This window comes from Cebus imitator, unplaced genomic scaffold (genome assembly GCF_001604975.1).
Source record: "Cebus imitator isolate Cc_AM_T3 unplaced genomic scaffold, Cebus_imitator-1.0 Scaffold709, whole genome shotgun sequence".
NCBI classification, from domain to species: Eukaryota; Metazoa; Chordata; class Mammalia; order Primates; family Cebidae; genus Cebus; species Cebus imitator.
In genome coordinates this window covers 152264-162664 of record NW_016108024.1, presented here as the reverse complement: position 1 = coordinate 162664, position 10401 = coordinate 152264, and the positions used below count along the sequence as shown (strand labels likewise).

At 41.5% G+C, this 10401-nt stretch overlaps 1 pseudogene; it reads right to left on the bottom strand.

The window, feature by feature from the left end:
- Positions 1-9361: 9361 nt before the first annotated feature.
- LOC108296395 overlaps positions 9362-10401 on the bottom strand; it is a 2092-nt pseudogene continuing 1052 nt past the window's right edge.

Below are 10401 nucleotides of genomic sequence, written 5' to 3'. Positions count from 1 at the left end.
TAGTACTCTGCACACCTTCTGTGTGCATTTATGGTGGCACTGGTGGCTGCTCAGGGCTGGAGGTGTGTTAGCTGTTTTCTGTGCCTCGTTTTGTGTTGGTAGCTTCAATGCAGGGGCAGGGCACTGGTGGGGGTAGGGCTGGTGGGTTCCATGCCTGCCAATGCTATGACAGTGGTGATGCAGGGGTAGGAGTGGGTGAAGTGCACTCACATCAGCAGCAGTGGCATGGCACACCCATGCACTGGTGGAGAAGGAAAGGAAAGACTAGGACAGCCCATGCATACATGTCCTGGCAAAGTGATTGTGTGGTGGGGGTAGGCAAGTACCTGCAGGCAAAGTGGTATGTGGGAGAGTCTGAAGTTGAAGAGTGGTAGAGGTTAGCTGGTGTGTCCACTGAAGCTGCTTTGCTGGAGCGCTCTGCTGTCAGATGTGGTTTGCCAGTGCTGGAGCTGTGATGTGGCACCTGAGGAGGTACCTGGGGGCTGCACTGCAAGGAGGCTAGGCTAGGGCCCTAGGAGAGGCCAGCAGTTGAAGGGGTGCTCTGGTCAGACCAGCCCCATCTCACGAGCAAGACTGCCCTTCAAAGTTAAGCCCCAACAGTTCCCCTAGGGTTAAAATCTCCTATGGGAGCAAGTCAAGCCTAAGTGGATGTGTGCCCCTGGCCATACTCCACTACAGATACTCTCACATCAAACCCTCTAGGCTCTGTACTGGCTGGAGCTCTGCCTTAACCACTTCCCTAGGCAGCTTTCCCTTCCAGTCCAAGTTTCTTTGGTGGTCAAAGGGTGTCCAGCTGGGATTCCAGAGGCCTGTGGTGAGAGCAGGTTGCTCCCTGCTTATTCAACTCATCTCCTCTGCAGGAGTTGTTACGGGCTAGGAATTAGTCCTGATGCACGGTAGCTTGGTGCAGGGTTCCTAGCTTCCTCCCTCTTTTGTCTTCCTCTTTGTCTTCCCTCCATACACTCTCAATGCTTACCCTCTGAAGATCTGCTACAAGTGCAGTCTTCTTGACGTCCTGGTCTGTCAGTGGGAGATGTTCCTCCTGGCTGCATCTAGACAGCCATCTCGGAGGAGGAATCTTTGTGCCTCCAATGGGCTGGTTTCCTCACCTTATAATCCTCAGAATAGTGATTTTTTTTATTTGCTTTCCTTTCTAAAATATGTCTGCTTTGGTGGGGCACTGCTTTTCCCTCTAATCCTCTTCCCTTCTTTCCTTTGTGTAAGTCAAATGAACCTCCCATTTATCCTAAACAACCTCAGAGGGAGCCTAGTTTGTTCCTTTTGTTGCTGTTGTTCAACTATTTTAGTAAAATCAGAATAAACACAGCACATGTGCTGCCAGCATCTAAAACTAATACAATAAGCAATTACTAAACTTACAGTGACTAGAGGTTCAATGGTTACATTTAGCAATTCTATTCTTTATTTACTGAAAATATTGCTGGCTAAAAAAATCGAATGTGAAAATCACTGATTATGACAATACAGAAAAATAACCACATGTGAGGATTGCAAATATGCCAGACAATCACTGAAAACTGAACAAAACAAAACACATAAGAGATTTTCAGGTGTATTGTGCCTTGATCTAAAACTTGTAATTAGGTGCACTTGACAGTATTCAGGTAAACAAACAAAACTCAGAGAACCTTTGTGGATGTGGACACTTCACATCAGTGTTTAGAAGTGTTTCATTAATATCTTATGACAAGTATATCAAAACCTTGGCATGTTTTAATTTCAAGTTGACAATTTTGTCTTAAATTTTGTCAGAAAATTATAGCTATATTGGCTCCTCCTGGGGTCAATCTAAAGGTCCTCAGAAGAATAGCATGTCCATGCATGGTTCCGTTTGTAGCACCAGTTGGAGTTTGATTGCTTCTAGGCTAGAGAAAACAATTTGAACTATAGTATTGAGTATACAGGTTCCAAATATTAATAAAATACATATAAGCAAGAGAGGGCTTAATAAAGGGTTAATTGCCGGGCACGGTGGCTCACGCCTGTAATCCTAGCATTTTGGGAGGCCGAGGTGGGTGGATCACCTGAGGTCAGGAGTTCAAGACCAGCTGGCCATCATGGTGAAACCCCATCTTAAAAAAAAAAAAAATAAAATAAATGAAATAAAGGGCTAATCGATTTCATAAAATAGACTGGAATTCATTAAAGAGGGATTGTAGCCACCCAGGGCTTAAACCTGCATTTTCACTGAGCCTGTCAATAATTTTGATTTGATCTTCAAGTACCTGTAGATTTTCCTCTACTTTACCAGAGGTGTTAATCCACAAGCAGCATGTTTCATTTAAAAGTGCACAGGTACCTCCTACTTCAGCTGTAAGGACATCTAAGGCCCATCTATTCTGTGCTACTACTGAGGCTAGTCTATGGATTGTTGTACTTCTATGACTCCTGCTGTTGCCTTCCATCCTTGTTACATCATAATGGCAAGGAGAGGAATACCAGCAAACCAGAAGAGGCCTTTCTTTTGTTATAGAATTCCCCATTTATGGTCTTTCTAAGATGGGGTTGTTATGTGCCTGCCCTCTCCAATCTTGTCTTTTGGTTTAATCTCCTCATAAGGGCATGGAAATGATAGATCTCTTTGTTTGGTGTGTTCGAGATAGTGCACTTTCTAAAAAGGAATCTAGGTTAGGGATGTCTCCAGATGATGCGGCCATGTCAGTGGAATTTAAAAATAATAGGTTGGAGACCACTGCTACTATAGTGTGAGTTCCTTAGTGTTATTGAACTGAACAAACTTCTCAGGACAGACCCAGCAATTAGTCTTACTACAAATGGGCCATGGCTGATATTGTAGGAGCTAAAGGGTGTGATGTATCACTAAACCCAATAAAAAGTCCTAGCAGACTTAGTTGAAGAATGTCCCTTTGGGGGGGGTAGCCTATGAAGTTTCTTGGTTTTATTTTCCCAAACAAAAAAAACTCTGGATTATGGGCACCCTACCCACTTTTATTACCTGGTAGAATTTTTAGGATAATTGCCCAGAACTAGCATATTGATCCAGATTTTTATGTTACCCATCTCTTTTTGTTTCTTCTAAGCTGCAGGAGATTGACACTTCATTCACAGCAATAAGCAGAGTTAATCTAAAATGTAGACAAAAAGCTCAAAAAAAAATTAATGAGACTAGGATTTAATGACAAATGTATAAACTTTGGAGCACAATTTCTTTCTCCAGTCCTCATTTTTGGTAAAAACAAATTACAATAGGATTGTGTGTGTTGTTCATAGAATAAACTTTAGTCTTATACTTGGCCTGATCATTTGCATAAAGTGCAGCAAGAGTGGTTATTTCTACATAGGTCTTTTGGATTGGCCTTGATGGAACTCTGTTCCACAAGGAATCTCAAATAAGACCTTTAAAGCCAAGCTCAGCCATCGGCTTGTATCCTCAAATACCTGTGAGTTGGGTGATCCTCTCCTTTTGAGATCCTAAGATAAACTTGGAGCTCCTGGACCTGTTAGAAAGTGACATTCTTTACTGACCACAGGTTAGAAATCCTGTGCAGGGACTGTGTAGACAGCATATGAGGCCAGTTCTCCCCAGGGCAGTTTTATTGGCTCTGCATGTTGAGCTTGATTCCTTAAAGGGAAACACACCTTTCAGTCAAAGCCTTGGTAAAATAACCAGTTTTTCCAATTGCGTCTTATTGAAAAAGAAAAATGGATCCTTATTTCACTGATGCAAACAACTATATTGCTATAAGTTAAGAGTACTTACAAATGGTTTCCAAATTCTAGAGGAACAAGGCAGAGAAAAACAAACATGCTCTAAATTTTGTTCACAGGAATATACCTTACTCAATTATTAAAGGCTATAAATAGTTCAAAATAAATTTCCTTGGCTCTGAAAAACATAGCAAGGATCAGCAATATTCCAAGCAAAAGTCAAGAAGGTTGCCTTAACTTTCTAGGTGCAGTCCATTTAATTAACTCTTGTTTTGCTTGATATTTGTGAATATGTCAGTTCTTTTTCAGTCCCATACATTCTTTCTCTATTCCAATGTTACGATCTTCAAAGCTATTAAAAACCTGCATTTCAGAACTGCTGTTAAAGTCCTTAATATAGTTTCATTATAAACTGTAAAAGACCATATAAAATCCTTTTGAGTTTAGTCAATGTTTATATATTTTACAAGATTAATATTTATAATCTTCCATAACTTTCTTAAACTTCTGGCTCTATGTTATGAAATTTAATGTAATCCATCATCCCAGGGCAAAATCTACATTTCCATGCTTTCTTATAATCTTTTACTAAGAACCCCCCACATTTTACTGTTTTTATGTGCCTTGCATATAAAACTGTTTGGTGATCTCAAATACATGGTGCACAGTTAACTTTTAACAACTTTTCTTTTTGGTGAAAAACCTGGTTGGTAAGCAATTTTAATTATGTACCAGGTGTGGTGTCAATCCTAGGACCCAGACAGAAGTGCAGATGAAGTCTGACTTTTCAGCATCTAGCTCCATGTGTCCCAGGCCTTACCTGTCTGTAAAGTGGGCAGTGTACAACCTTGGAACATTTAGCCAACCTAATATCTAAGTTGTATGATTTAGACCACCTATTTGCATTTTGACAACACTTGCATTTTACCAATAATTCTTAAGATGTTGTATTTCTTAAATTTATGTGAACTAAAAAATATTTGATTTAAAGCACTTATTTTTCTTTAAGCCAATTACTTAGAGCTCTTTTATAGACATTACACACAACACATGTACAGCAACATGAACAGACAGAAAGTTTAGCACTGGTAAGATTATTTATTAGCCAGTTTCTTAATTGGATTACTGGCTTCAGGGTGGAGCCCTTGGAGGAACAGGGTCAGGTAGCATGCATTAAGAGTGATAAGACAAAAAATGGAGAAAAGTAATTCAGTTGACTGAAAAGAAAAAAGCCTTTTCCCAGGAAAACGAGTTCCAATAAGAGAAAAACACAAAGTCATTTTAAATATACTTATAACTTGAATATCCACTTGTAATTAAGCTGAGCACTCTTTGGCTAGGCACGGTGGCTCGTACCTGTAATCCCGGCACTTTGGGAGGCCAAGGTGGGTGAATTTTGAGGACAAGAGATCAAGACCATCCTGGCCAACATGGTGAAACTCTATCTCTACTAAAAATGCAAAAATTAGCTGGGTGTGGTGACACATGTCTGTAGTCCTAGTTACTTGGGAGTCTGAGGCAAGAGAATCGCTTGAACCCAGGAGGCAGAGGTTGCAGTGATCTGAGATCATACCACTGCACTCCAGCCTGGGCAATAAAGTATATTTTAAAAAAGTGAGCACTCTTTAAGAAAATCCTTTCAAATCCCTTCTTACTCAACTTAGCCATGCCAAGCACTTAAGATTTTCAGCTTTTGAACTTTACAAAAAGTAACCTCACAGGTGAAACTGACAAGCCTTAATTAGGTTATGACTTAAACTTGAGTGTACAAAGAATTTTCAAAGGGGTGATAGGCAGCTTTTGAAACAGTCATTGCAAAATTGTGACTGAAACAGTGAAAGAGATCTGACCCAAACAACTCCATTTTGTTTCCAGCCCACAAGCTGTTCTTGCCCATCCCTGGGCATAGGCTGAAGCAACTTTGGGAGGAGCCTGGTTTACAGTTTATCATCTAAAACAAAGATAATAACAGCTCCTCTTTAAGATATACTTCCCTTTTGCCTGGAGACCAGACTAAGAAACTAGACATACAAGTAGAAACTATGGATTAGGGGTCATGCAGTTGGAGGCTACAAGATTTTGACCCTCCCTAAACTGCTTTCAAGATCAGTGCTTAAGATATTTTGTAGGCCGGGCACAGTGGCTCATGTCTATAATCCTAGTCAGGAGTTCAAGACCAGCCATGATCAACATGGTGAAACCCTGTCTCTACTAAAAAAAAAAAAAAAAATTAGCTGGATGTGGTGGTGGGTGCCTGTAATCTCAGCTACTGGGGAGGCTGAGGCAGGAGAATTACTTGAGCCTGGGAAATGGAGATTGCAGTGAGCTGAGATCATGCCATTGCACTCATTGCTTGAGTCTGGGCAACAAGAGCGAAATTCCATCTCAAAATTAAAAAAAAAATATTTTGTAAGCCCTGCCCTTGATGGATCAGCTGACACCACCTAGATTGACAAACTGGCTTATCTGATTTTGTGGAATTGACTTAGCACAAGAAAACAGCCACCACTGTAAAATGGCGAAGACTAAAACAAAGTATTGCCAATTGCTTACAGATTATGTTCCCAAGGACATGAAACAAGATGGAGGCCTGTAGCCAAGTTTGCCACTGACCACTTTGCTGAGCTGGCTTGAACAGCAGGCTTATGGGGTCCTGGGCCTGAATCCTAACCCAAGACACCCTTTCTTCAACAGAACTATACAGAAAGACTTGCAAAGCACACAAGATTGTCTACAGCTTAGGACCAACTTTACAAATCCTTTTCCATTAATTATAAATTTACAGAGAATATAAACAATGATCCTTATTATCCCTTTTACCAGCTTCCATAGGGAGAGAGTAACCAAAAGCCTGACTGGCAAAAAAAATTTTACCCTTTTGCCAGCATGTCAGCGTTCTGGATTCCCTTCCCCCTTGCTCAACTAGGCATTTTAAGGTTTGGAAAATTAACATTCCCCAGGTTGGAAGAACATTTAAAAAGAGAAAGAAGGCATTTTAAAATGCAAAAGCAGGAAAAAAAACACCATAGAAAGTAGTTCTAATTAGGGTTAAGAGATACTGCCTTTCTTCCTGTTGGGAATGGTGTTTCCCCTATTTCTTTACCTTCCCTATTTTCTTTTTCCCTTTTGGCCTACTATAGGAGACATATTGCTCATCTCCAAAATTCTGTTCTGCTTGCAGATATGCCTGTATTAGCTGCAGTTAGGGTTTGGCTTAGGAGTAGCATAACATTCCTCCATGAGAGGTCAAATACCTGAGTTAAATTTTAGAAAATTTTTATATATCAGACTTGTCAGAAAATTGGCCTAAGTCTCCCTTTACTTGCTTAAGGTTCTGCAATGAGAAGGGAACTTGAAGGGGCCCCAAATAAAGGAATCCTCAGATGTTTCCCCTGGAATTTGCTTCTCTAATTTGGGGGAATTATTTTCCTTGTGCCTGCCCAATATTGATTGCTAAAGTAGCTGGGTTGATTTTACAATGCTTGAAAAGGTTTAGTAGAAATGCCATGTCCTTGTGCAAAAGAAAATGAGTTGCTTTTTTTGTAACGGTCTGAGATTAAAGAAGTTCCAGTGTTTCAGAGTGCATTCCAGGGGGGTGCAAGCTGAAGATAATTTGTTCCCCATTTAGAAAAAGAAGTGAGAATAGAAGCATCCTCTTAATCTCCTTCCTTTCCATATGGCCCAGAGTAGAGAAGACAGGGAGCACCCTCCAAATGTCTCTCCTCTTTGGTTTCTGGATCCTGGCACCATGTTAAGTGTGTCCCCCATGTTTGTAGTTGTGGTCCTCCAAGCCATGGAACCGGATGAGCTAAGCGATAGGGCTAACTATGCTTACCCATGCGGCCTTAACTTATCTACTTTGTGTGATTGCCCTTTGACTTCCTATAACCTGTGTGATTTGCCTGGCTCTCTGAAAAATGGATTACCAGAGAGACCGTGTCCTCTTTGGGTAAGTCTCCTTTAATGGACGCAATGTGCTAGATTGGCTGCTATTACAGCCCATGCTAAAGCACTTACCCTTAAAAAAATGGTTCCAGTTAACTTCTGAACTTAAAATTCCCTTACTAATTAAGTATTGTTTTAATCGGAGACAGAATAGGTGACTTAAAAGAATGTAGGAACCGAATGGGCATTTTCCTACTGATGGGACAATATTGGAAATAAAATCTGGCTGAAGAAGACATCTTACTCCTAACTGCTAAAGGCAGAAACTTCCCAATCTCAGAAGAAGCCTAGAGCCTGATTTCTAATGGTGTAAAGGAAGCTGGGGTGTTACCATAAAAGAAAAATGAAAAAAAAATGTGTCTCATGTAGAGGATTTTTATTTACACTAGGTGGCGCTGTTACTTTAGAAATACTACGTGCTTGCCAAAGAAATGGTAGCCTAGAGGCAGTTTCCTGATCTTGCCTAACAGGATTACTTTCCTAGGCTGTAAAATTCTCTGCACATTTCACCCAGAGAAAGAGTAAGATGCCACGGATGGAGAAGGAAGAAGAGTTTTGCAACACAATAGTTGAGGATTCTCTGCCAACACCCGGAACAGGCTATTGGAGGCTGGGTCTGGTCCAGAGGCCTTTGAATCATGCCAGGATGTGCCCTGGCCAGAAATTCTGTTGCCTCAGAACTTTCCCCAGCATCACATGATGGCAAGGTCTCCCCATGAAAAGAACCTAGTTCAAAACATGGCCAACATTCCCAGTAGTCATGGGTATTGGGGGGTTCTCCATGTTCTCACCAGCAAGTTTCACATTTGAGTCTTTAGTATGGCAGCCAACACTAAGCATATGTACTAGGCTGATGGATGCCCGTTCCTACGGAACTACAGATGCTTGCTTGCGACTTTTTGGATGAATATATCTTTTTGGCTGTAGACAGAGTAGGCTCTACCTCTGAGAATATCACACAGAAAGTAGTTTGGGTTGATTTTTTTTTATTTTATTTTAATATAGAGGCCAAGAGTGCCTTGGAATGATTTTCAGCTTGGAAGATTTTCAGCTTGCTCCCATATTTACCGCTCCAATGAAGGCTGTACCTCAGTTTCCCAATCAATGCACCAACATGATATGGCTAAGATGACTGGAGAAACACCAGGGCCCTTAGTCTCGAGTCAATTTAGGTAAAATGACAGACACATGGAATGGTTTTAACAAACGGACAGTTTAATAAATAAGAAAGAAGGAAGGAAGAAGAAAACAGCCCGCCCCTTACTGAGACAGAGGGAGGCGGGATTCAAACAAAGAGAAAAACCCCAAGTGTGGTGGAAAAGTGGCTGCTTATATGAAGAGGCTGGAGGAGGTAGTGTCTCATTTGCATAGGGCTCTTGGAATTGGACCAGGCATGTCATTCACGTAAGCCTTGAAAAAGCTGGCCCTCCCACACTAGCCTTTTAATATGCAAATGCAGGGCACCATGATGTTCTACACATGTGTGGATATGTGGGGGCAGTCATGTTGCCAGACACATATGGAGGCAAGGGCAAGAAGAAGATGGCGTAAATCGCCCTGTTTGGGTGGACCCGGTCTCTAATGGCCTGCATTTGCATACCAAAGCTTGCTGGCCTGGCTCTAAGAACTGGGGCTTTCCTGCTAGACAAGAAGCATTTCTGGAGATGATTTAAAAGAAACAAAAACTTCCCAAGGACTCCCTTTCCTATCTGCCTAAAATAATTTCTTAATAACTCTTATAACAAGGGTAATAATTTCCTCCATATCCATCACTGTGTAGAAGCCTCCACAGCCACCTCCACCAAATCCTCTGCTGTTGCCATGATCAACTCCACTAATGTGGCTGCTGCTTGCATGGTTACTACTAAAGCCAGAACTGCTGGAACCACTATTTTGTCAATAGTCTCTGCACCAAGTCCTCCACTGAATCTTTTAGATCATGCACGACTACCACCCTTGTAGTAGTGTTTATAAGCTATATTTTCCAATCAAGCAGGCACTTCTTGTTTAGCTTCTACAAAAAGATCCAACAAATCCTTTGTAATATTTATATTTCTTTAATTAAAGGATGAGGTGGCAAGGCCCCAGTTTCTTACATGTCCTGAACAGCCAATACAAGGCGCATATTCTTCAATATCACTTGGCAAATCAAAATTGAAGCATGTTTCACATTTGAAATGTCTAGCCCTTGTGCTGCCACAGCTGTAGCCACTAGAATTGGGCTTTTCCCCAAGCAAAACTGGTGAACGGCCTCCTTCTTGATCTCTCTGTGATTGGTCTCCATGAATACGAGTACAAGCGTATCCTTCTTGGTATAAGAAGTTCTCCAGAGAAACTCCCCTCTTTTTGCTCTCCACAAACACTAAAGTTAGTGAATCCTTCCCTGGTGCATCTAAGAGATCAAGCAGAAATGATCGTTTATCTGGCTCTTCCACCCAAACTACTTTCTGTGCGATATTCTCACAGATAGAGCCTACTCTGCCTACAGCCAAAAAGATAGATTCCTTCAAAAAGTCATGAGCAGATCGGCGTGGTGGCTCATGCCTATAATCCCAGCACTTTGGAAGGCCAAGGCGGGCAGATGACCTGCGGTCAGGAGTTTGAGACCAGCCTGACCAGCATGTAGAAATTCCATCTCTACTAAAAATACTAAATTAGCTGGATGTGGTGGCACACGCCTGTAATCCCAGCTACTCGGGAGGCTGAGGCAGGAGAATCACTTGAACCCAGGAGGTGGAGGTTGTGGTGAGCCAAGAACATGCCATT